General features: G+C 42.6%; 2 pseudogenes across 1 annotated transcript; one reads left to right on the plus strand and one right to left on the minus strand.

The window, feature by feature from the left end:
- Positions 1 to 8,120: 8,120 nt before the first annotated feature.
- LOC143887811 (myosin-9-like) lies at positions 8,121 to 20,357 on the plus strand (annotated as a pseudogene). The gene is made up of 22 exons (XR_013254389.1): positions 8,121 to 8,366; positions 8,499 to 8,644; positions 8,824 to 8,980; positions 9,133 to 9,191; positions 9,418 to 9,599; positions 9,674 to 9,822; positions 9,934 to 10,070; positions 10,167 to 10,313; positions 10,422 to 10,523; positions 10,625 to 10,682; positions 10,765 to 10,866; positions 11,705 to 11,742; positions 11,867 to 11,993; positions 12,073 to 12,243; positions 12,391 to 12,522; positions 15,638 to 15,747; positions 15,898 to 15,958; positions 16,059 to 16,236; positions 16,901 to 17,105; positions 17,201 to 17,320; positions 18,908 to 19,006; positions 19,117 to 20,357. The product of XR_013254389.1 is annotated as a myosin-9-like (transcript).
- A 3,228-nt stretch (positions 20,358 to 23,585) lies between these two features.
- Positions 23,586 to 24,682, minus strand: LOC143887810 (mitogen-activated protein kinase kinase kinase 20 pseudogene; annotated as a pseudogene).
- Between the last annotated feature and the right edge of the window lie 192 nt (positions 24,683 to 24,874).

A 24,874-nucleotide genomic window follows, 5' to 3' on the forward strand; every position in this document is an offset into this window, starting at 1 on the left:
ACTTACATTGGGCGTTCTATTGGTAATATCGGCGGAGGTTCTTTGAATTCCAGGCGTGGGGTAATAGATGCTCCTCCAATGTCTCCAGCTTATAACTTCCTGGGCGGATGACTTCTTTTACTCGATATGGCCCCTCCCAGGTCGGGGAGAGTTTTCCCACTTTCGTTGGTTGGGAGACGGCAGCTTTCCTCAGGACTAGATCTCCTGTCCGGAAGTTTCTGGGGCCTATCTTCGAATCGTGATAGTTTGATACTTTCTGCTTGTAGGCGGCGACTCGGATTCGGGATTCTTCCCTGGCCTCCTCCAATAAGTCGAGGTTCGCACGGAGCCCGCCATCATTGAGCTGTTCGTTGAAACTGGTGACTCTGGGAGACGGGGTACCCACATCGACGGGTATCACTGCCTCCGTTCCAAAAGACAAGTTGAATGGTGACTCTCCAGTTGACGCGCGCGGAGTGGTGCAATACGCCCATAGAACCCGATAAAGCTCATCTGCCCATTTGCCAGCTTTATCATCCAGCCTCCTTTTAATTCCTTGGAGCAGGATTATGTTCGTCACTTCTGTCTGCCCGTTCGTCTGGGGTGCGCTACTGAAGTAAATCTCTGCTCAATCTTCAGGTCAAGGCAGAATTTCCGGAAATTTTTGCAGTCGAACTGTCTTCCATTGTCTGTTATGAGAACACGGGGGATCCCGAATCTGCAAACTACTGATTTCCAGAAGAAATTCTGCACGTTTTGCTCTGTGATTTGGGCTAGAGGTTCAGCCTCCACCCACTTGGTGAAATAGTCAATAGCCACGACTACAAACGCGCGCCTTCCGAAGGCCGGTGAAAATGGGCCCAGGATGTCAATTCCCCATACTGCGAAGGGGAGCGGGCTGATAATCGGGGCCATCGATACAGCGGGCTGATGGATAAGGGGCGAGAATTTCTGGCACCTCTCGCACCTTTTCACCAGGCTCAGTGCGTCTAGCCTTAAGGTGGGCCAGTACAGCCCTCTTAATAACACCTTGATTGCCAAGGCCTTGCCCCCCAGGTGCTCCCCGCAAATTCCTTCGTGCGTCTCCTGCAGGGCGTAGGTGGCGTCGCTTGGCCGGAGGCACTTTAAGTACGGGAGGGTGTAAGATCTTTTGAACAAGTTCTGACCATCTAGGGAAAACTGGGCAGCTCTCTGTATCACCTTGCGGGCTTCCTTCTTGGTTTCAGGAAGTTTGCCATTGCACAGGTATTCAATGATTTCGTCCATCCAGCAGGATTCGTGCTCCACCTGCATTACTTCAGTGGCTTCTCTTTCTATACTGGATTTCTGGAGGAACTCCATGCAGATACTTCCGAGAGCGGTGTATCCGGATGCGGCTAGTTTAGACAAAACATCTGCCTTTGCATTCTCTGTTCAGGGAATTCTGATGACCTCAAAACTTTGGAACTTGCTGGCTAGCCGGCGGACCTTGGAGAGATACTCGACCATGCGTTCGTCACGGGCCTCATAGATCCCTTGGATCTGGTTTGTGACCAACTGGGAGTCGCAGTATGCTCTCAACCTTTGGGCTTTGACTTGAACGGCGAGATTCATCCCGGCGAGGAGGGCTTCATATTCTGCCTCATTATTGGATGCGCGAAATCCGAACCTTAGGGCATAATCTGCGGTGAAGCTGTCGGGTCCGGTGAGAATCAAACCGGCACCACAGCCGCCCTTCCCACAGTGGTTCGGGGGTTAGTGTATCCTGCTCTGCTGGCGAGGGGACGACTTCTGCTTCAGTCCCCCCCGCTGTACATTCTGTAGTCGTGATTGATTTCTTCGCAACTACTGGGGCGTGAACAACTTCAGATTCGGCGGTCTGTTGGGGGATAGTGCACTCAGCTACGAAGTCTGCCAGCACTTGAGCCTTTATCGCTGGCCTTGGTACGTACTGGATGTCGAACTCGCTTAGCTCCACGGCCCATTTTACGAGTCGTCCTGAAATGTCTGGTCGATGGAGAACTTGCCTGAGCGGCTGATCAGTCAGGACTTTTACAGTGTGAGCTTGGAAATATGGCCTCAGCTTCCTGGCTGACATTACCAGCGCGTAAGCCAATTTCTCGACCCGCTGGTATCTGATTTCTGCATCATGGAGAACTTTGCTAACATAGTAGATAGGTTTTTGCTGGCGGTGCTCTTCACGAACCAGGACAGCTGCCAGAGCCGTAGGGCTGACGGAGAGATACAGGAGTACCTCCTCACTTGGTTCCGGCTTTGTCAATAGTGGTGGGGAGGACAAATATTGCTTCAGCTCTTCGAACGCGGTCTGACATTCCTCTGTCCAGGGTGCTGTCTTGAGTCTTTTGACTGTGTTCAAGAAGGGTAGGCACCTCTCTGCGGATTTTGAGACGAAGCGCCCCAGCGCGGCTATCATTCCTGTAAGCCGCTGTACCTCTCTTATAATTTTTGGCGGAGTAAGCTCCACTACGGCCTTGATCTTCTCTGGATTAGCCTCTATCCCTCGCTGACTTACCATAAACCCCAAGAACTTTCCTGAGCTGACGCCGAAGGTGCATTTGGTGGGGTTTAGCTTCATGCTGTACTTTTTCAGGACCTGAAATGTTTCTCTTAGATCAGACACGTGATCCTGTGCACTTCGGCTTTTGACCAGCATATCGTCGACATAGACTTCCATATTACGGCCGATCTGATTCTGAAAAAGTCTGTTTACGAGCCTCTGATAAGTGGCTCCGGCATTTTTGAGACCAAAGGGCATGACGCGGTAGCAGTAGGTCCCTTGATCCGTTACAAACGAAGTCTTTGGTATGTCTGATTCATACATCCTGATCTGGTTATACCCGGAGAAAGCGTCCATGAAGCTCAGTAATTCGTGGCCTGCAGTGGCGTCGATGAGCTGATCAATTTTTGGGAGCGGATAGATGTCCTTAGGACAGGTCTTATTCAAATCAGTGAAGTCAACGCAGGTTCTCCATTTTCCGTTTGTCTTCTTGACAAGGACTACGTTTGCCAACCAGTCCGGATATTGAATCTCCCGAATGAAGTCAGCTTTTAGAAGCCTCTCCACTTCTTCTTTTATCGCCTGCCGTCTTTCGAAAGCGAAATGCCTTCTTTTCTGTTTCACCGGTTTGCAGGTTGTGTCAACGCCGAGTCTGTGCATGCTGACCTTCGGGTCAATGCCAGGCATATCAATGGGAGCCCATGCGAAGACATCTGCATTTTCTTGAAGAAACTCGGTGAGGTGGCGTTGGACGCTGCTACTTAGAGAGGAGCCGATCAGAGCGACTTTATCGTTATCTTCTAGGCACAGCGGGATGGAGATGAGGTCTTCGACGGGCTGGGTAGCCCGCAGTTCGTCCCTCAAATCGAGTAGCTCAATTGGCAGCGATTCCACTGCATTTTTGCCTTTCAGCGCCATTGCATAGCACTCCCTGGATTGGGGTTGGTCTCCCCGAACTACACCCACACCGTTTGGAGTTATGAATTTCATCTTCTGGTGATAAGCTGAAGCCACCGCACGAATCAGGTTCTGGCCAGGCCATCCTAAGATAGCATTATAGACCGAGGCGGCCCTTACTACCAGGAAATTGACCGTGGTGAACGCTTGACAGGGCGGTTCTCCGACAAGGACTGGGAGTTCAATCTGCCCCTCCACTTTCACAACCTCTCCTGAGAAACTGAATAGGTCTGAGTTCGTTGGCTTCAAGCGGTCGTCGCCTATCATCATTTTCTAAAAAGCGTGATAGTACAAGATGTCCGCCGAACTCCCATTGTCTATAAGGATTTTCTTCACTTCCCAGTTGGCGACGAGCATGGTTAAGACCAGTGCATCGTCATGAGGTAGTATCAGGTCGTCCAGGTCTGCGTCTGAAAAGGAGATTTCATTCTCCGTCTTGGTCTTCTTACTGCTTGTGTGCACGGTGTTAACTCGTCGCGCATAAGCTTTGCGAGCAGCGGAGGATGTGCCCCCGGTGGCAGGTCCACCCATGATCGTACCAATGACCCCCCTTGGCTGGGATCGCGGTGCCTCTTGCTACGAACTGGATGGCAGCGGGGACTTGTTCCGGGAAGGTGGCGGCTGTGATCGTCGAGGGCTGCGGCCCTGAGGACTCTTTTCTCTGCGCTCTGTTTTGCGGCCGTCACTTCGGATGTATTTTTTCAAATAGCCCCGGCCAATCAACTGCTCGATTTTCTCCTTGAGCTGCCAGCATTCGTCCGTGTCGTGGCCGTGGTCCCTGTGGAACCGACAATACTTTGATGGGTCCCTCCTATTTCCTTTGGAGATCATTCTAGCCGACCATCTCACGAATTCTTCTCCGCTGATGGCGGCCAGTATGTGCTTCCGGGAGGTGTTGAGAGGCGTGAAGCTCTCTTCTCTCCTCTGGGGGGACTTCTCTCTTCTGGAGGCGGGGGCCTTATCATTACTACGCTGCTTGGTAGGGTTCTTGTCCTCAGAGGTTCTCCTCCGATTTGAGTCGAGGGCGGCCAGTGTCTCTTCCACTGTTATGTATTCCTCAGCACTGGTCATCAGATCTGCCAATGAACGTGGGTGTTGGCGTGCTATTGACCGGCGGAAGTCGTTGGATCTGGCGCCCGCGAGGAGCGCATTCATGGCCGCTGAGGGATCCAGATTTGGCACTTGCAGCGCCTCTCTGTTGAAGCGGTGGACGAACACTTTCAGAGGTTCATTGTCGTCTTGCCGCAGGGCCATCAAGGATGCTGTTGTTTTCCTTGGCCTGCGGCTACTCATAAAGTGGCGGACCAGATCATCCCCGAAGTCATCAAAGTTGCTAATGGAGTGCGGTTTGATCCTTGAGTACCAGTCCCTTGCGGCACCAGTCAGTGTCGTCGGGAATGCTCTACAAAGGAAGTCATCTGACGCGCTGTGGAGAAGCATCATTGTTTTGAAAGTCTCCAAGTGGTCCACTGGGTCAGTGGTCCCGTCATACTGCGGGACGGTTGGCATTTTGAATCCTCTGGGTGCTGGGGCACCCATGACGTCGTCGGTGAAAGGCGTTCTACTTGAGAACGCCCGCACGGCAGGCCGGCTCTGGTCCTTTGCCAGCTCTTCTATCCTGTGATCCATTTCTTCCATCCTCCGTAGCATCGGATCAGATCTGCGATCCGGCTTCTCCAGTGATCTGTTTCTCCTCACTGACGGGCTCGCTGCAGAGCCGGACTGGCTTTCCGGACTCTTTTGACTAGGCCGGAGCTTCTCTTGCTGCGTGCGGCCTTCATGAGCTCGGTGCCTTTGTGCAGAGCGGGACCGCAGCCTGTGGCGGCGGTGTGGCTCTGTATGAGCATGCCCGGCCCTGGGGGGATGGATTTGCCTTGAGTGATGAGTCCGGTCTTCTCCTTGGCGAGCTGACTCTCCCCCGTGAACATTCGACCTTTCCTGTATGGGTCGAGAAGCTTCAGGAGGAGGTTGGGGAGGCGCTTGGAGTAATTGCTGGTATTGGCCAACCAAAGCCGTCATTTGCTGGAAAAGGGCCTGAACTTGGTCTAGAGTAGGTGCAGGATTGAGGTGTTCTGAGCGAGCAGGGCTCTGTTCAGCTGTAGCAGAGGTTGCCACCACCAGCGAGGCGATTCGCTCACTTCGAGTCCTGCGAGGCAGCACGGCTTGATCAGTCCGTGCAGCTGGTATCCGCGCGTTCTTGCGCCCTGCCATTTTTGTGAGAGATCCGAACAGCTTTTAGTTCTGGGGTCTCACGGATGGCGCCAATCTGTTAGACCGAAAATCGGTAACAGGTACGACAGTGACGTAAGAGCGGAGCTGGATGACCAGAGGAGCTGAATCCTGAAGGACCGGAGTGAGGTGGAATGAAGTGGCTGAGTCCTGCACAGAGGCAAGCGAGGTCAGAAGACCAGCCCGGGTTTTACTCCGGACAGGCCCTTCGACACTCAAGTCAGTTTATGAGCAGGATTGCAGAGCTAGTCTTAAGAGTTTAGGGTGGAGAGAAGGTTTTTCCTTACCCTTCGTTTGAGCTTTGAACTCCCTTTTATAGAGGGAGAGTTGGTGACGTGGGGATTACCCACTCCAGGACAGTTGGCAGCCTGTGATAGGCTTGAGTTCACCTACTCCAGGACAGGTGGTGGCCTGCTACAGGCTGGACTTTACCTACTCCAGGACAGGTGTCGGCCTGCTACAGGCTAGAGTTTTTACACCCCATCAGTCTACATGTGCAATTCTCCACATTGTTCATATTTATGCTCTATTACTTGTTTTGGTGGCCCTTCTCTATATTGTAAAATAGGGTTCTGCATCATATTTTTTATGATCTTTGGATTATCATTTCTGTTGACATTATGTCAAAAGTGTCTTTATAAAACCAATTTCTTATTGTATTTTTTTTTCTAATGAATCAAAATAAACTTCTTAGGTGTCAACGTCTATAGATTATTCTTCCTCCCACCTTCCTTCTCTTTAATTCATGAGAAAATCACCTTTCTTTCTTTAAAGCCTACCAATATCTACAGCTTCAGTAACCAGGTTTACTCTTTTGTATAGCCCACTGCGTACTTGCCACTGTCCAGAACAGATTTACCTTTGGTCTCCCGAATATATGTAGCTTCGGTGTCCATAATTATATTTTTTGGAATGTTCTAAGCTTACATTTGAAGTTTAAAGCAATGGAAGAAGGAAAAAAAGAGGAGAAAGAATTTGTGAATGGAATCTTTTATTTTCACTTAGGTTCTAATCACAAAAGGACAAAAATGTCCCTAACTTATGTTACATCAAACATAATTGAAATATAAAAAAAACATTTATGTATCAAAAAAAATAAAAAATTATGTACCAACAATCCACCTCAAGCTGGTTGGTTTGTGAATGTGATGCAAACCTGGAGGAGGTTCACGGGTTACTGTGGAGAACTTAAAAGTTTTGATGGGATAGTCTTCAAATTAAAATAGCACAAACCAGTCCCCAACATCAGATTAAGCATTCGATAAGCAAGCAATTGCATTAGGATTTTCACCAATTAGTAAATCATTAAGAGAGAGTTCCTCAAATTGCTTCGAGTATGCTCAAACATGCAGTGCAATAATAATTTGTATCATCCGGGAGGGGTGGCTTCTATTGGGATGATGATGGTGTCGTTGTATGGGCTTTTTCCGGCCTCCTTGGAGTATGTGATGCCACTGAGGCTGAAGTGAAGGCGTCATATCAAGACATAAAAAGGATTGATAGAGAGAAAAGTGGATTGTACTATTGTGGAGGGTGATTCTCTAAACGTGATACGTTGGTTGAAAGGTTTGGGAGAGCCTCCTTAGAGATTTTCTCATTTTTTTGAATAAATAGATGACTTAATTGTGGGGTCTTCTATTGTCTTCAACCATGTGCGAAGATCGGCAAATAGGGGAGCGAATTCTTTGGCTAGGGGTGGGGTTAGTCGGGTGGAGTTGGAGTGGTTCGATTTCCTTCCTCCTTGAGTGTTTTCTTGTTTTTGTTTTGTTTTTCTGTCCTCTGTAATTTGGGGGTGGTCCATCTCGGTCCGCTTCCTTCTTTAATGAAATCATCTTGCCATTTCAATAATAAAAAATTGCATCAAATGATAGAAAGATATAAATAATTAGGGCAGCAATAAATATATGTTCTTATAGCAATCTGAAAGTAAGAAAATGAAAATCTAGGGCCCAGATAAATCCCTAAGGAAAGATAATCTCAGGAACAAAGATGGTGATGGTATGACAGACCAAGGGGGTATCGGGATCCCAAAATAATCCCAAAATAGGAATATATACACACACACACACACATATATATATATATATATATATATATATATATATATATATATATATATATATATATATATAAGATTTCACCCAGGGGGTACCACGTCAAGCCCAAATCTTGTGTGAGGGAGGCTCGAGACAGGTGATGGAGAAGCCAGGCAGCCTATCAATCCAGGGGCTGGATACGGAGGGAGGTGGATTGAAAATGTTGTAACTGCAGTTTTATGGCTGAAAACAAAAAGGAACAACAGGTCAAGCAAGGGCTGCAGCAACAATGGAAGAGAAGGGTGGCCTGATGAAAAGACGGTAGCAGAAGGGAGTCCAAACCATAGTTGCCAGGTCAGGAAACGTATTCGGGAAATGAAACGTGAAAAGGAACGTGAAAAATGTGATTCTCCCCTTTTTATTCAAGATGCTGCATCTCCTTCACTCTCTTGTGTCCAATTAGGGATGGATCAGATCTCCTTTTTGACCTTAGTCTAAACTTTCTCGGATACCATAACAAAAAGGTCACTGCAAGTCTGTCAAAACTTTACCCAAAGGATATGGATGCTCTTTCTGGTGGAGTTGATGACATGACAAAGCTGTGTTATTTACATGAACCAGGTGTACTACACAACTTGTCGACTAGATATGCAGTCGACAAATTCTATGTGAGTTTTCAGTGCACATTTATTATATTTTCTTTTTCTTCTCGTTTTCAGTTCATGGTAGTTCTATGAAGGTTCTTAGTTACTTCAATTATGGGCTGTGTTAGACGTGCCCTGATCTTATCATTTTTGCAGACATACACGGGAAACATTCTTATTGCCATAAATCCTTTTCAAAGATTGCCTCACCTGTATGATGCTCACATGATGGAACTACACAAAGGAGCACCACTTGAAGAACTAAGCCCTCATGTTTTTGCAGTTGCAGATGTAGCATACAGGTGATCTCATGCTCCTGAGGAAGGTTTTTTTTTTTTTTTTTATTATTATTATGACATAGGGTATCCCCACCCCAATTTTTAGGGCGGGACTATTCCCTACGGATGTGCACAATCACCCGTAAACCACGCGCATCGGGTAAGGAATAACAAATATTCACAAAAATGTTCAATGTAAACAGGGCAATGGTTAATGAGGGAAAAATCAACTCCATTCTGGTCAGTGGCGAAAGTGGGGCTGGTAAAACTGAAACAACAAAAATGCTTATGCAATATCTTGCCTTCTTGGGTGGTCGTGTTGCAACTGAAGGACGGACCATTGAACAAAAAGTTCTAGAAGTCAGTTGAATCAACTTTGCTTGTAAACTAAGATAGCTTGTCACTTTGTGTTCACTATTCTTTTCTATGGGTTTGTTCCTTTATCTCAGTTGAAATACTTTGAATTTCTGTTGCATTGCCTGAAAATTTTGCACCAACTGATATGATTGCAGTCGAACCCAGTTCTTGAAGCATTTGGGAATGCTAAAACTGTTAGAAATAACAACTCAAGGTGAGACACTTCTCTGTTTGTATGAGAAAAAATGTGATGCGTGTTTCCTTTTGATATCCTGGATGCCATAAAAGCTGATAGTTAATACTTAAGTATAGCGATCTTTCGCATTTTAACGTTTCTGGAATTTCTACATTTTTTCTGCATCTAATCCTTATCTATCAAAGTAATATGCTTCTATGCATTGATGTATCATATTGATTCTTCCATAAATAATATGGTGCAGTCGTTTTGGTAAGTTCGTTGAGATCCAATTTGATAAAAAAGGAAAGATATCAGGAGCAGCCATCAGAACCTACCTTCTTGAGAGATCTCTTGTTTGCCAAATTTCCGATCCTGAGCGTAACTACCACTGTTTTTACCTTCTTTGTGCCACACCTCAAGATGTAAAAATTTTCTGCGTTCTTGGTAGGAAATCGTTGATTACAATATTGGATACATTTTGGCTATGTTAGCTTTAACTGCACTTTCTACCACTCAAGCCGTTGAAAAGTACAAGTTGGGAAACCCTCAATCCTTTCATTATCTTAACCAATCAAATTGCTATGAGCTGGTTGACGTAAGTGATGCCGATGAATATCTTGCAACTAGGAGAGCTATGGATATTGTTGGAATCAGTGAACAAGAACAGGTATAGCCTTCCGCCCTTCCCTATGTATCTGAGTATTTTCGACTGGTTTCTGGATTTTAAACTGGGAAAACCATCTTTGGAGCTCTTCTCTAATGTGAATTCTTTTTACAGGATGCTATTTTCCAAGTCATTGCATCCATTCTTCATCTTGGTAATATCGAATTTGCTAAGGGGGAGGAGATTGATTCATCCGTTCTGAAAGATGAAAAATCTAAGTTCCATCACAAAATGACAGCTGAACTTCTCATGTATGATACATGCTGTACTCTTACCTTTTTTCTTTTTTTTTGCGTTCATCCATATGCTGGTCTTCTGCTAATACTAATATTTTATTGTTGGTTCAGGTGTGATCCTCAGGCCTTGGAAGATGCACTGTGTAAGCGTATGATGATAACCCGTGAAGAAGTTATTAAGAGAACTCTAGATCCTCTTGGTGCAACAGTTAGCAGGGATGGCTTAGCGAAGACAATATATTCCCGCTTGTTTGAATGGTAAGATGGTGGTGTTTTTTTCTGCATAATATTCTTTCTAAATTTCATTAGTATCACAAACCAGCCTAAGATAGATATCAGATGGAGTACATAACCTTTTATTTACAGGCTGGTGGATAAAATTAACTTCTCAATTGGGCAAGATCCAAACTCGAAGTCTCTGATAGGGGTCCTTGACGTCTATGGCTTTGAAAGTTTTAAGAACAATAGGTATGCCTTGATCGAACAAGTAAACTTGAATATTGAACTCCTGGCTACACATTAGCATTCTGGTTTAAATAATTTAACTTTCAATGTCTCATATTGTGCAGTTTTGAGCAATTATGTATCAATTTCACAAATGAGAAGCTGCAACAACATTTCAACCAGGTAAGGTATTGGTTCCTAAATGGGCAGGTCAATTTGACTCCAGTTTTTATTGTGTCTAAGTAGTAGAATGTTCTACTTTCAGCACGTGTTCAAGATGGTGCAGGAAGAGTATACAAAAGAGCAAATTGAGTGGAGCTACATAGAATTTGTCGACAACCAAGGTGTCTTGGATCTTTTTGAAAAGGTTTGGCATTTTTCATTCTTGCGTGGATCCCTTTTTCTGTGTTTTTGTGGTGCTAGTCCTTTTCTTGCACGCCCTTGAACACGAGCCCTAGTGTTGTGCTGCCCTTCATCCTTCTCACAAAAAGGATTGATGTTATTACCTTCTAATAGAGAGCCATCTGAATGCTCTTCTTTCTCGGATTCCAACGCATGTATGCTTTCTTTGATATACGACCCACTTTAATGATATTAATTTTGTCTTTTTAATTTTACATAATAAATGAGTTACTGAGATTCTGATTACATGAATTTTTAGTCTCACAATGGTTTTGTTTGATAAAAGTAAATAACAGAGTTAAGGGTTCCAGAAAAATTGTCCAAGTCCAAAGTACAGATCATTGGGGATTGTGAAATTGAATGCAATTCAATTTATTTACTCGATAAACCTTGTCAAGTTATTTCTTAACTGGGTACGATTTTAAGTTGCTACGTTCTTCAAATCTAATGGCTGTGATACTCTTTTCTAAGTTGTGTGAGTTTTGAACTTTTGATTAGGTCGATCAACTTTAACATTTTAACTGAATGGACCTAAGTTCAAAAATCATGGACCTAACTATTCTGTCATAGTTCTAGCTGAATACAATCCTCTCCGAATAGGCAAGCAACTTTCAGTGTCCTTGTTACATTTTCATCTGAAAGTTAGATACTAATAACCTTCTCACTAAGCGATCTGTTTGAACAAGATATTTGCTGATATAGAAACTTCTCATTTTGGTCTATTGTTGTACAATTGGATATGTACATAAGTAGGATGCTGCTTTTATACAGAACTACTTACTATATCTTAGTTTCTTTTGCAGAAACCTGGAGGAATTATAGCTCTTCTTGATGAAGCTTGGTAGGATAATTTTTCCTTTCCCTTGATCTAATATCTCTCCCCTTCCTTTTTCGGATAAGTGTTATGGATTCATCCGTGGATGTAATTTTTCACTTTATTGAATTTCCTTTTTGTTTATACCCAGTATGTTTCCAAGGTCTACGCATGAAACATTTTGTGAGAAGCTTTATCAGACATTCAAAGCCCATAAGCGGTTTATACAGCCAAAACTGTCTCGCACTGATTTTACCATCTCTCATTATGCGGGCGAGGTGAATTTGATTCCTGAACCATCAAGTATTCATTTTTGTTCTAATTGCTTTTGCATTCATTCTCCATATTCGCTTTCAGGTTACATACCAGTCTGATCAGTTTCTGGACAAAAACAAAGACTATGTAGTGCTAGAACATCAAGATTTGTTGAGTGCTTCCAAATGTTCATTTGTATCGGGCCTTTTCCCTCCTCCCCTTGAGGAGACAACTAAATCTTCTAAGTTTTCTTCCATTGGTTCTCGGTTTAAGGTATCTTGCTCTTTTTAAATTCAGTCGGCAATGCTATTGGTATTTAATGCTCACGGCAGTCATCCAAATATCACCTCCAGTCATGCCTTGTCCACATAATTTAATTACAAGTCGAGGGCTAATGCTATTACAATGCAATTGATGCAGCTACAACTACAGTCATTGATGGAGATATTGAATTCAACAGAACCTCATTATATAAGATGTGTGAAGCCAAACAATCTTCTAAAACCTGCCATATTTGATAATGTCAATGTCATTCAACAATTGTGCTGTGGTGTGAGTACATTTAAAATAAAGTGAAAAAAAAGATGTAGCAATTTCTAAGTTGTGTCTTTGCTTCCAATGTGTTAGGCCCGAAATCGGTTAACATATATGACAGTGACGTAAGAACCGAGCTGGAGGGCCCGAGGAGCTGAAGTGAGGGAAATAGAGTCTGGACGAGCTGTGTTCTGCACAGAAGCAAACGAGGTCAGAATGACCGACCCGGAGTGTACTCCTGACAGGCCCTTCGACACTCAAGTTAGTATGAGCCGGAGTGAAGAGGGAGTTTTAAGAGTGGTGGGTGAGAATTCAATACCCTGATTTATGAGCTTTGGAAGCCTTTTTATAGGGAAAATTTGGGGTAGGTGGGGAGTTAATGCTCCAAGGCAGGTGTCGACCAGCTATAGGTCCAGGCTCACCCACCCTGCGGTAATTACCAAACTACCCCTGCTGACGCGAGGTCTGCAGTGGGCCCTCCTCTAGCCACGTGTCGGCAGCTAACAGTCTGCTGCGTTTTTACACACCTATCAGTTGCCCCCCAGTTTTCCAAGTTATTATGGTGACTTGGGGAAATGTGGTAGAGTACATCTCTGATTGGAAGTGGTCGAGGCTCGGCCTGTGAGGCGGTCCAGAATCTGGAGCAGCCCGGAATCTGGAGCAGTCCGGAAATTGGAGCAGTCCGGAATCTGGAGCAGTCCGGAATCTTGGAGCAGTCCGGAATCTGGAGCAGTCCGGAATCTGGGGCAGTCAGGAATCTGGAGCCGTCTGGAATCTGGGGCAGTCCGGAAATTGGAGCAGTCCGGAATCTGGGGCAGCCCGAAAATTGGAGCAGTCCGGAATCTGGGGCAGTCCGAAAATTGGAGCAGTCCAGAATCTGGAGCAGTCCGGAATCTGGGGCAGTCCGGAAATTGGAGCAGTCCGGAATCTGGGGCAGTCCGGAGCTTTGTCAGTCCGGCTTAGGCCGGACCGCATTTTGTCGTTTAGCGAGACGCGTCATATCCAGTCCGGCTTTCGCCGGACTGTTTTTTGTCGTTTAGCTATCCAGTCCGGCTTGGGCCGGACTGCTTTTTGTCGTTTTGCGGAATGCGTCATATCCAGTCCGGCTTGGGCCGGACTGTTTTTTGTCATTTAGCTATCCAGTCTGGCAAGCCGGACTGCTTTTTGTCGTTTTGCGGAACGCGTCATATCCAGTCCGGCTTGGGCCGGACTGCTTTTTGTCGTTTAGCTATCCAGTCCGACCCAAGCCGGACTGTTTTTTGTCGTTTTACGGAACGCGTCATATCCAGTCCGGCTTGGGCCGGACTGCTTTTTGTCGTTTTGCGGAACGCGTCATATCCAGTCCGGCTTGGGCCAGACTGCTTTTTGCCGTTTTGCGGAACGCGTCATATCCAGTCCGGCTTGGGCCGGACTGTTTTTTGCCGTTTTGGGGAACGCGTCATATCCAGTCCGACTTGGGCCGGGCTGTTTTTTGTCGTTTTCTTTTGGAGATACGCGCGTCTTCACTTGCGCCTTCGCCTCGATGCGCGTGTCCATCATTTATGATAAGACACGTGGCACCAGTAAGAAGCCCTCGAAGTGTGTGCCCTTCATTAAATGCACACCGCCTCAGGTAAAACTTATAAAAGGAGGTTGTTACCTTCTCATTTTTTCACTTTTACTTCTCCTTCTCCTCCTCTTCTTTTCTCTGCCAGTTCGGCTCGTGTAGTTTTGCAGTTATGAACGGCCGCGGATTCGGAAGCTTCCAGTTCGATACCTTGAGCAGATCGGTAATTTCTTCAGCGCGTCTCATTCGTTTCTTTTCCTGGTTTCATGTCTAGTAGCTCTAGTTCTGAGTCCGGTTCGGGGGAGTCGTCTTCTAGTAGTTCAGGGTTTAGAGCGTCGATTAGAACCGAGGACATGCCTACGTGGTCACCAGCCCCGAAAACGGCAAGTCCCGATGTCAGTGTGGATATCATATGGAGTGATGAGGAGGTGGAGGACGAAGTGATTTTGGACTTGAACGCCATTCCGCTTCGGACAGATAGTTACGTCCCATTGGAGGGGAGTGTTGGTAGTGACGCCGGCGAGGCGTCCACAACGTTAATCCCAGGCCGGGCCGTTGAGGTCGTGGCGAGGGCCCGGATGGATGCCAATCCCAAATACAACATACAGGCTCTCAACGAGGAGAATCACCTGGATGAGTCCATGTTGGTGGTGATTAGGGATAAATATTGTATTCCATCCAGGTTTGGGCTAAGGGAGGCGACGGAGGGAGATAGGGCTTGTAACGAGAGTTCTGATGTTTGCATATACGATGAGTCGCTAAGAGTCGGACTCAGATTTCCTATGCACCCATTCTTCGCCTCGGTGCTTCAATGCTACGGGCTGGCTCCGGCTCAAGTAGCGCCTAACTCATGGAGGCTACTGATAGGGTTCGTATACCTCGTTCAGGGCCGGCTCCAGAGGAACTTGTCATTGCCGTTGTTTCGTGTGTGCGCGCAACTGAAGAGGCACAAGGGCGGGGGTTGGATTTACATTAGCCAGCGCCCAGAGGTGAAAATGATCACTGGCATTCCCTCCTCGATACACTTGTGGAGGAACTGGTTCTTTTATGTGGAGGACAGGGAGTCCAGCGAGCCCTGGCCGGTTCCTTTGAAATGGAACACCCCGGACACAGCCGCGATGAGTCGCAAGCCGCTTCTCGAGGGTGAAGATGCGAGGACGCTTGCTTTGCTTCGAGACTTGCTGGACCGCGAGGGACCTACCGCTTCTTGGCGCCACCGCAGGGTGGGTGAGCCTGGACCTATAGTTGGTCGACACCTGCCTTGGAGCATTAACTCCCCACCTACCCCAAATTTTCCCTATAAAAAGGCTTCCAAAGCTCATAAATCAGGGTATTGAATTCTCACCCACCACTCTTAAAACTCCCTCTTCACTCCGGCTCATACTGACTTGAGTGTCGAAGGGCCTGTCCGGAGTACACTCCGGGTCGGTCATTCTGACCTCGTTTGCTTCTGTGCAGAACACAGCTCGTCCAGACTATTTCCCTCACTTCAGCTCCTCAGGCCCTCCAGCTCGGCTCTTACGTCAGTGTCATATCTGTTAACCGATTTCGGGCCTAACACAATGCTTATTATCATTGCCTTTATAGGGTGTCCTTGAGGCTATCAAAATCAGCATGGCAGGATACCCCACTCAACCTACATTTTATGAATTTCTTCGTTGTTTTGGCATCCTCGCTCCAGAGATTTTAGAAGGGAAGTAAGTATTTCCTTTCATTCTGCTTCTGACATAATTAAACATTTAGTTCATTAGTTGTACTTGTTAAGACGTAGGAATTATTTGGGTCTGAAATTTCTTATTGGAGGTTAGAGGTGAATGTCATTCTAACCATCTTGCATTCCTGAACAGCTATGATGAAAAGGTTGCATGCGAAAAGATTTTGGAAAAGAAGGAGCTGATAGGGTTTCAGGTAATTCCAGACACTTTTTCTCAATGCTCATGCTTAGAGTCAGATTTTGTGAATTTGAGCTTCCTTAATAGATTTAAAAGGCCATCTAATGGTTTTTCAGATAGGAAGAACAAAGATTTTCCTGAGAGCAGGTCAGATGGATGAGTTGGATGCACAGAGAGCCGGGTTTCTTAGTAATGCAGCCAAAGTTATTCAGCGGCAGATAAGGACGCATATTACCTGGAAACAATTCATTGCATTGAGGAAAGCTAGCATTCATGTGCAGTCCTTGCGGAGAGGTATGATAATTTGATGCACTTGGGAGCCTGAAATCAATTGTTAGCATATATTTTCACCATAAACTCATTCTTAACACTTATTTTAGCTCAGTACTTGGATTTTCTGGCTAATCCATTTATTAGAAGGATAAATGGATGGTTCATCTACTTTGCTTTTGACTTGTTATTTTGCAGTGATATAGCACTCTATGGAATCTATATAGAGATAAGTGAATCTAAGAGTTTGCATAGGTAGCTTACCTATGCAAGCTGCTTATTCCTGGCAACCGGAAAAATTTTCCGGTGATTGGCTAGTATCGTTTTGTTCCTCTCCGGCCGACGAACCACGCCCTAAAGTTTCAAGTCGATCCGACAGCCGGATTGGGTGAACGAAGCTTCAAAGTGAGTGGCAGTTTCTGTAATTTTTTTGAACTACTACAACTTTGAAATTTACAAAAACTGCCACTCACTTTGAAAGCTTTGTTCTCCCTATCTGGCCGTCGGATCGACTTGAAACTTTAGGTTATTTTTCTATATTTCGAGAAGAACAAAACAGTACTAGCCACTCGCTGGAAAGAGCTTGCATAGGTAAGCTACCCATGCAAACTTTTAGGTTCCCTTTTCCCATCTATATATTACACGAGGCTCTGGTTCTGATTTTTCACATTTGTGGTATGCTTTTCAGGAAGACTGGCATCCAAATTGTATGAACGCAAAAGAAGGGAGGCGGCTGCCATGAAAATTCAGAAGAATATGCATAGATACCTAGCTAGGAAGGTCTGCACACAGCTAAGATTGTCCGCCCTTCTACTGCAAACAAGTATTAGAGCAATGACTGCTTGTAATGAGTTTAGATTAAGAAGCAAACTAAAGCGGCAACCGTTATTCAGGTTATTACACTGACCATGTTAAAGAGAACTCAGAAAACTCATTATATTCTTTATTCCATTCTCAAATATTTGCTCTATTGTGAAATTATTTGCAGGCCCAGTGGCATTGTCACATAGATTATTCATATTATTAGAAGCTGAAAAGGGCATCGGTCATTTCCCAGTGTAGATGGAGGGGAAAGATTGCAAAGAGAAAGCTCAGGAAGCTCAAAATGGTTAGTAGCAGTCATTGATATAATGATTACCTAAGTCCATTTATTTTCAAGATATCAGTCACAGTATATCCCTCTATGAAGTAAACCTTTGTAGTCTAGTCACCTAATTAAGTTAATAGAAAGTTCAGGCTCCAACTTTGGGCTTTGGTGCTAAATTAATAACCTAGATATCTGATTGTATAGTTATTTTTATTGCTAAAGCTATTTGGTCCCAAAAAATGTTTAATCTATATCTCTTTAGACAACAAATTTATGCTGTTAGAATAATATTTTTTTAGTGTACTTCTCTTGTATAATGCAATTATGATAATGCCAACTGTGGTTGAAGATGATAGTTCCAGCGATTTCTTATTGCGTGAGAGATGAATGAGATCAAGCTTCTTATTTTCTCTCTTCTCTTGTTACCCAAAAGCTGAAGCCCAACACTCTCCATGTTACCGTAACTTCTGTAAGTTTTCTTCTCACATTATTCAAGAGAAAAACCCTTTTACTCATGAGAATTTACCTTTGCTAAGAAGGTTCGTTTTACCCATAAATCTCACCTCTCCATGTTACCCTATTATTTAGGAATTAATGGGTTTAATGTTTGAAATGACCAACTTCCAAAAAGATAAAATTATCTATTATGTTGTTACCCAAACAAACAAAATGAGATTTTCTATTGGTCATTTATTGACGTTTAAATATTCTTTTCTTATTTGAAGAACCTAAACCTCATTATTTTAATAACATATATTAATTGTATTTGTAGTTTCATTCCTTGATTAAATATTAATCCATCTAATTAAATTGTTAGATGCTGGGCGCAAGAAAATTAACTTGTTAGATGCTGGCCGCAAGAAAATTAAATTGTAGAGGTTCTTTTTTTAGTTGGAAGTTGGAACTTTTTTCAAATATGAAGGTGCACTAGGCAAGAATATACAATGAGGAGATTTACCCCAATGGAAAAGCTCGTTTAGCAGTCCAATTGTGACACAAAGCATGGGCATCAATTAACATCCATCAGTGAGGATAGATGATTGAAAAGTCTTCTCTGATACATTGATATTTAGATTTTGGTTGTTGGCTGTGTCATTTAGTATTCCCTAGTGTTATCTTAGTGTGCTTTTTTAAAACTATCTCATATCTTGCCTGCTATTTGTGTCCAACATGGCAAATTTGGAAATTTGAGTTTTCCCTGTAAAACAAGTTTCGAGAGAACATCTTATCATTTTTTAACCCTAGGGTTAAAAAATGAATCTACTTCTTATGATTTGCAAGTTGCAGAAAATTTGAGGTTATTTTAGCCATGTGTTGTTGTACCATTTTTTCACTAGCCCTCAACAAAATGCTTAAAATACGTAGATATAAAAAATAAGATGTTTATTTTGTCAAGCATTTTCGAACATCTGCACTAATTGCATCCAATATTTAGTCGTATGATAATTGATATTTGCATTTCACACCAACCATTTAGAAAAAAATGTAATTGATATTTGTTCAATGCCTCGTAAACGATATTTGTTGCATGCTTCGCAAGTGGCTTTCTTAAGAACTTGTTTATCTCCAAACAACTTTGAGTATTTTATGTCTGTCGTTTTTGTGCAGTTTTCAATTGAAACAATTGCACTTAAAGAAGCAAAGGATAAGCTCAAAAATCAGGTGGAGGATCTCACGTGGCTTTTGCAGTTGGAGCAACACTTGAGGGTAATACATAATTTGTATTGACAGGAAATTTTTCAGTAGGAAGGTGACGTATATAATATGACCATATAAGTGTCATGGGTTCTTACAAAGATTTCAAATTATGCATGCAGGCTGAAGTGGAGGAGGCAAAAGAACAGGAGATAATGAAATTACAGAGTTCTCTACAAGCCATGCAAAATAAAGTGGATGAGACAAATGCAATGCTTGTCTAGGAACGAGAGGCTGCACTAAATGCGATGGAGGAAGCACCTCCAATAATCACAGAAAACGCAATTGTTGTTGAGGAAGTTGGAGCGATTGATTCCCCAACAGAGGAAAGCGCGAAAGTAATTCCGTTGAGTCCAGTTAACACAAGCTGTACTGTGGTCAGTCCCAAGATTTGTTGCTTCCGGACCAATAGTGGGCTACATACGTCAAAGGAGTTTGATGTTTGTTTGGAAGAACATGGGCTACACATAAAGCTGACTTGTTCGTATATTTCGCCAGAAAGCTCGAGTAACAGAGAGAGCGATCTGACTTCTTGAGAAGACTTGTCTGATTATGTTGCATGAGAAGAATGGTTCCACTGTGATTTTCAGAAGTGTGAATACCATAGCTCATATCATCAATTGTTGCCACAGTTGAGGCTAGGCTTTTTGTGCATTTTGTAACGTGCTCCTTCTGGAATGCTTAATGAAGGATGTCTCACAGAATGTTGTTTTTATTCAATGGAAGTGCAACCATAGTGGTCAAAGGATAGAAGTGCAACCATGGTGGTCAAAGGATAGAAGTATTGTTGGGTTCTAAGCAATTTGAGGGGAAATTTTATAACGAGATACCAAAAGAATCAAGTCATGAGGGACCTGCCCAGTTGAGCTTAGCATTGCAACTCATAACAGAATGAGTTGCTAATATCAGATTGGAATTACCCTATAGGGACTGCAGACTTTGAAAGATCAATGTTTGTTATAACTTGAAGATGATTGTGAAACAGATACTCAAACCACAGATATCTGAGTATAATGGAGCTACATCTTAAGTGAATGCAGGATCTGCAAGAGCCGTCGAAATTTTCAAGCCTGAAAAACAACTTGGTGTCATGTGGCATTTGAGGGATTGGGTGGGTGATGAGAACCATGCTTGAGTTTCAATATAGGTTGTGTTAAATTTGAAATAATTGATTCTTAGGTTGGATGTAAGGAGCAATGTTTTGAAAATCGGAATCGAATCGTAAATCGTAATCGGGGTCGAATCGTATCGGATTGTAAATCGTATCGTAAATCGTAAGATTCATTCAAAAATATAAAAAATATGTATAATAAAAAATTATAAATAAATTAAAGAATAAAAATAGCCAATTATTCATTTTTCATCCAAATTCATTAATTCAAATAGAAACTACCATGATTAGCATTCAATATTTTAATATGAATTGTTTGCTGACAAACTTGACACATACTAATCATCTAATTTTCATCCAAACCCATGCATCTTGGTTAATAATCTTTAAAAAAAGACACAAGATCATATCAATTCTCAAAGTCTCAAACATCAAATGACAAATATCAATCATAAAAGACAGGAATCAATGTTGTCTTTATTATGGTAGTCTCCCACCTTGACTCCCACCTCGATGTGAGTAATGCGCTCAGGCCTGACCAAATGCTTTGTGCTCGACTGGTTCAATTCGTTCAAAGTCCTACTCCTCTGTCTTCTTCCTTCTAATGAGAGGGATTTCAAAGGCTTTTTGCAATGTAGAAAGGAAATGAGGTCTTTTGAAAGAAAGACATATTTTCTTTAATACAAAACTTAATTTGGATATATCGCATAAATCGTATGAATCGTACGATTCACTATCGAATCGTAAGATTCAATAAAGAATCGTAAGATTCATACAAATTAAGATTCAATCATGGGATTCAAATCATTTTGCCTAAGAATCGTAAATCGAACCGTAAATCTTAAGATTTTCAAAACAATGGTAAGGAGATTATGTAAATGGGGTCTCTAATTATAGTTTTATAAGTTTACATTTGGTAAGATTTGGGATTACCTTCAATTGGACTAGGTTTCATTGAAGCTAAGATTTTGTGTTGTGATTCTTTCAAGTAGGACGACACTTATTTGAGGGGTTAGTTTTAGTATGTGTTTTTGAATTTTGAATGTAAAGTCATTTGAATGTCTACTTATATATTTATAATTTTATTTCTTTTGATAATGATACTTGCACTTTCTGATAGTAGCTTTTTGGAAATTATAGTAGCCTTTAACTTATTGGAAAAGTATAAACAAAAGGAACACTGCCATTCCCTTAACAGCTAACGCAAACACCAAGATGCACTCAAAATTGTTCCAAACAGCTACCATCATAAAACCTAAATTGAGATCCAAATTTAACAAAATTGTTTCTTTTTATGGTTAAGCTGGGGTTTGGCGGGGACCCCTACCGGTTTATTTGATAAAGAGAAAGATGATAAATTCACGTGCACAATACGCCATCCCTAACTCGGAACACATTGAGGAAGGGAGATCCAAAACTCGGGATAGGCAAACAATAAAACTAAGAGTTCGAACTGCTCAATACTAGTGATTTACATAATCAGCTAGCTTGATCGAAGTATGTTTGGATCTTTGGGAGCGCCTTAGGCAATTTTTCTTTGGAACCTTCTGTCAAGATTCTTTTGAATCTTCCAATTCTGGACCCTCTTCTTCATTGTCCACTTGCTCAACTGGGATCAAATTGACTAGAGATGCTCATTCGCCCATGATATTTTCTTCCTTAGAACTTCTTTGGAGTCTTCTGTCGTATCCTTTGTTGAGATATTGAAGGAGTTTTCTGATTTTCCATCCCCATTCTCTTCGAGGTACTCTACTTTTGAGGCTGTTTCTGATGAATGATTTTCATCCATGTCTGATTCATCTTCAATTTCTTCCTCTTATGTGTTAAAGTCAAGCAAGGTTGCTTGAAGCATTACACCCTAGGTATCTAGTTTGGAATACCTAGTTTGTTGCCTCCAACCCCTATATATAGAGATACACTAGGGTTATTGACTGGTTAATTGACTCTAGCCCATGTAGGCCCACTACACCGGTCCATTATCTTACTGGGCTTATATTAGAACATCATAAGGTTATATTCTATACCCAACATTAGAAAGCCGATTCTTTCTCTTCCTTTGGGTACTTCCGTTGGTTGAGGAATACTCATCTTTTGAGAGGAATGTTTCTTTGTAAGCATGGTCTCCTTGTTTTAATAGAAGGCTGAAGCTATTTTATGTGGTGATTACATCAGATCGAACCTTTTCCTTCATTTGGATTTTGCTTTCAAGAGTCCCCTGATCTGTGAGCACCTCTATTTTCTTGCTGGGCTCAACTTTGTCTTCTTGCTCTTTTATTTGTCTCCGTTCTCTCTTTTGTTGATCTTGATTTTTAGGGGACAGCCTGCAGCTTCCGTTAGAATGGCTGTAGTCCTTGCAATGAGAGCAGGCAGATGGTTTCAAATCGTATTCCACCAGCTGGTGGTGGGCTCCTGCGGGGGTGTGGATTTGGACTGAATCTGGAAGGGACTTCTTCATAAAGAGTGTTGAAACCACGAACACCATTGCGCCACGAACAGAGAGTGTACTTCTAATATGTAGATGAGTTTAGGGTCCATCGATGAAATCGCACGCACAATTCACGATTTTCCTCTCAGATTAGGGACCCTCCTTTTGATGGAAACTTAAGCTATAGAGTATGTGTGTTCTACCATCAAGTTAGACGCATACTTACAGATTTTGGGATCACACGTTTTTAATCCGACCACAGGCAGACTCTTTTGTTTTTTCTATAAGTTTAAAACATTTGGGATTTATCTTAAGACTCCTTTGCAAAAATTCAACTTTTGTGGATAAGTTATCTAGAAAGATCAAAATGTTTTATCCATATGTGGGTCCCACCCAATGTGGGCCACACCACATCACTTCAAATCTCTCTTCCAAAATAGACGAATGCCAATGGATGAGGTCTCCCAAATAAAAACCCAACCAAACTTAAGGTCAGTTTAATGAAAATACACAACTCATCATGAAACCCAAATTTACCAACAACACATTAATCCCAAAACCCAACCCTGACTTCTGTATTTTTTTAAGATCCGTTACAGGCATCAAACTTAGGTCAGCTTAGTAAAGATACACAACACATAATAAAAACCCTAATCTACCATGAACCCAAATTCAGATTCAGGGAATCATGGGTAGATATTAATTTAAAAACTGTCAACTGTGTAATACATAAAGCAAAATAAAACTAGAGGAGGAACCCAAATATAAAAAAAACATGCATTAATAAAATTCAAATTCAGATTCAGGGAATCATGGGCAGATTTTAATTTTAAAACTATCAACTATGTAAACATAAAGCAGAATAAAAGTAGAGGAGGAACCCAAATTAAAAAAAAAACATGGACTAATAAAATTGAACTGATTTTGTATTCAATTGCAGTGGAAAAATCAATACATTGTAAAGAATGTCAAAAAATCAGACAGACACATGAATCATTCTTATAAACAAAAAGAATTACTTGTAAGAATCAATACAATGTAAAGAATGACAAAAAATCAGATAAATGAATCATTCCATTCTTATAAACATAAAGAATTGCATATACTAATATTGCTACTGATCTCAAAGTACTTGATAAAACCCTAAATCACTTAACAATCTTCTCATTAGCCACAGAGGGGCATCTGAATAATATATGAGGAAGAAGACCAAAATCACTGTTTGGAAAAAGATTTTCAGTACCACTTATTAATGGTAATCCCACCTTTACTTCCATAGTCTCTTCAATTGCCACAAAGGGGTGTCTCAATAACATCTCAGCCGTACATCTCTTCGCAGGATCCCTAACAAAACATCTTCTCAAAAAATCCTTCCCCACCTCAGACAACTCCGGCGGAATCTCCGGCAATTCCTCACTATAACCAATATGAATCAGAAGACTACTGACACTAAATTCCGCCGGAAAACTCCACGCGGGTTTCCCGGTGATCATCTCTGCAACCAAGCACCCAAAAGACCATATATCACATGGAGCCTCATTCTCTTTTCTCGCAACAGATTCAGGAGCAATATACAAAGGAGTACCCCGCAATGAAAATCCCTTCTTTGAGTTCTTTGAGTTCTCTCCAACATTCTTTGCTAGACCAAAATCTGCAATCTTAACATTCCAATTAGAAGAAACAAGGATGTTTTGAGGCTTTATATCACAATGAACAAACCCTTTTTCATGAATGTGATTTAGGCCTAGAAGAATAGATCTCGCGTAGTTTCTTACATTGGATTCAGCCAAACCATTGTTAGATTTTCTAAGTAAATCAGAAATAGTCCCACCTGAGACATACTCAAGGAGTAGATTGTAGACATGAACTCCATTTTCAATTGTGATGTCTTCGCCGAAACAACGGAGAATTTGAGGGCAGGTTTTGAGTTGCCTTAGAATCAATCTTTCTTTCTGTAAAGTGTGTGATTTTAAGAGAATTGCAGATTTTATGGCTATTTGAGCAGTTGCCAAATTCACAGTGCCATATTTTCCCTTTCCAATCACTGGTCCTTTCACAAACTCCATTACTCTAAGCTCTTCCCTTGCTCTCTTTCTCTTCTCTGCTCTTTTTTGTTTCTAATTTTTGCTCTGTTCAAACTCTCTAAGGTAAAAGACCCAAACAGAAAAGGAAACGTCGTTTTTCTGTTTTCATTTAATGACTCTTAATAAAGCAACCTCATCGTATCTTAACGGTAACTTGTTTGGAAAGTTTTGAGATATGATTTTGTGAATTGGGAAATGGAAAGTTTTTGACTTTTGAGCAGACCTGGCAAACGCGCCCCGTGCCCGCGGGTCGACCCAAC

Source organism: Tasmannia lanceolata, unplaced genomic scaffold (genome assembly GCF_043159265.1).
Source record: "Tasmannia lanceolata isolate RefF3 unplaced genomic scaffold, GAP_Taslan_0.1 ptg000012l, whole genome shotgun sequence".
Classification (NCBI taxonomy): domain Eukaryota; kingdom Viridiplantae; phylum Streptophyta; class Magnoliopsida; order Canellales; family Winteraceae; genus Tasmannia; species Tasmannia lanceolata.